General features: G+C 44.2%; 1 pseudogene; it reads left to right on the top strand.

Annotated features, from left to right (window-relative positions):
- Positions 1-967: 967 nt before the first annotated feature.
- On the top strand, positions 968-1,934 carry LOC102469505 (mortality factor 4-like protein 1 pseudogene; annotated as a pseudogene).
- Positions 1,935-2,255: the final 321 nt, after the last annotated feature.

Here is a 2,255-nt window from a genome sequence, read left to right as displayed (position 1 = left end):
TAGGGACGTCAGGGTGGTTCTGCTTTGGCAGAACTTACTGGCATCCGTCCTACAAGGTGCAGGTGAAAGCTGTTCTTACTAGGAATGCTTCAGAACAAACCACCTCCGACAAGATGCCCAAGGAGGTGCTGGTGGCTGGATATTGCTGACTGTGCACCCCAGAAGATGATGCTAGAGCAGTTTCAGGGGCTGCAGGAGCAAATGCTAGAAACACCAGAGCTCACACCAGGAACCTGGCAAACACCAGTCTGCAACCTGGAAGCGAAACTATCCTTTCCCTGCAATGACTCGCCAGTGCCCTCTATTGACGAAACGTCAGGGCCAACTAACTGGCAAAGAAAACATGTTTAAAGGGTCAGGGTCATTTTTTGATGGAGAAGCAGCAAATCTACTGCTGCCACAGTGAAGAATGTCGGGATCAGGCTGACAGTATCTGAACTATATCCATAAAACTTACTGCTATGGTTTGAGTGGTTCTCCAAAATTCATGTATTGGAACTTGGCTGCCCCATGAAGGTATTAAGAGGAAGCTTAACGCCTTCATGATGTTGAAAGCTGGCCCTTTGGGAGTAGTTAGGTGCTTGGGTGAGTGGGTAAGGAGAGGAAAAGAGACAGGCATGAATGGACACAGATGTGTGCTCCTGTTTTGGGACTCTACCAACAAGAAGAACGGCACCAGACGTGGCCCCAGACCTCTCCAGATTGTGAGCTGAATAAGCCTCTTGTCTCAAATTACCCAGACTTGGGCACTTTCTGTTGTTAGCAACAGAATGAACTAGAATACTTACCACCCCTAAGGTAAGATGGATATTATATACCTCTAAAAATGAAGCAATATGGACACTTATGAAATATTCTAGCCTTTTTAAAAAAAAGAAATATTCTAGCCTTGGAGTCGTGTGGAGTAGAGAGTAGGGGGCAGTAGTCAGGAGTGGGGGAGAAGGAGGAGGCAGCGAATCACTTAAAAATGGCGCCAAAGCAGGATCCGAAGCCTGAATTTCAGGAGGGTGAGAGAGTGCTAAGCTTTCATGGACCTCTTCTTTATGAAGCAAAGTGTGTGAAAGTTGCCATAAAGGATAAGCAAGTGAAATATTTTATACATTACAGTGGTTGGAATAAAAATTAGGATGATTGGGTTCCAGAGAACAGAGTACTCAAATACATGGACACCAATCTGCAGAAACAGCGAGAACTTCAAAAAGCCAATCAGGAGCAGCGTGCAGAGGGCAAGATGAGAGGGGCTGCGCCAGGAAGGAAGGCATCTGGTCTGCAGCAGAAAAACGTTGAAATGAAAACAAAAAAGAACAAACAGAAAACACCTGGGAATGGAGATGGTGGCAGTGCCGGTGAGACACCTCAGCCTCCTCGGAAAAAAAGAGCCAGGGTAGATCCTACTGTTGAAAATGAGGAAACATTCATGAACAGAGTTGAAGTTAAAGTGAAGATTCCCCAAGAACTAAAACCCAGTCCATGACTGGGACTTAATTACCAGGCAAAAGCAGCTCTTTTATCTTCCTGCTAAGAAGAACATGGATTCCATTCTGGAGGATTACGCAAATTATAAGAAATCTCAAGGAAATACCGATAATAAGGAGTATGCTGTGAATGAAGTTGTGGCAGGTATAAAAGAACACTTCGACGTCATGCTGGGCACTCATCTGCTCTACAAGTTCGAGAGACCACAGTATGCCGAGATCCTGGCAGATCACCCTGATGCACCCATGCCCCGGGTGTATGGAGCACCTCATCTTCTGAGATTATTTGGATGGATTGGTGCGATATTGGCCTATACACCTCTTGATGAGAAGAGTCTTGCTTTATTACTGAATTATCTTCACAATTTCCTAAAGTACCTGGCAAAGAATCCTGCAACTTTGTTTAGTGCCAGCGATTATGAAGTGGCTCCCCCGGAGTACCATCGGAAAGCTGTGTGAGGGGCACATTCGCTCACCTGTGTTTGGATCTCTGTAAACACATTTTTGTTCTTAGTCCTTCTCTTGTACAAACTATGTACTTTGAAGATGTTAGTGTACAACAGAATTGATGTTTGTTTCCATTTGATTTTAAACAGAGAAAATAAAAGAGGTTCGGCTCCTTTTTCCTTTTCTTTCTTTTCATTTCAAAGTTGCTGCCAGTGTATTCCATGATGGACAACAGAGACATGCTGTAGAGTGTTTGTCTAGTTGACAAAGCTGCTTTGAATGCTGGTGGTTCTATTCCTTTGACACTACGCACTTTTATAATATGTGTTAATG

Source organism: Tupaia chinensis, unplaced genomic scaffold (genome assembly GCF_000334495.1).
Source record: "Tupaia chinensis unplaced genomic scaffold, TupChi_1.0 Scaffold000678_1, whole genome shotgun sequence".
Taxonomy (NCBI): Eukaryota; Metazoa; Chordata; class Mammalia; order Scandentia; family Tupaiidae; genus Tupaia; species Tupaia belangeri.
The sequence above is the reverse complement of the archived record's forward strand: the minus strand, read 5'-3'. Positions and strand labels throughout refer to the sequence as shown.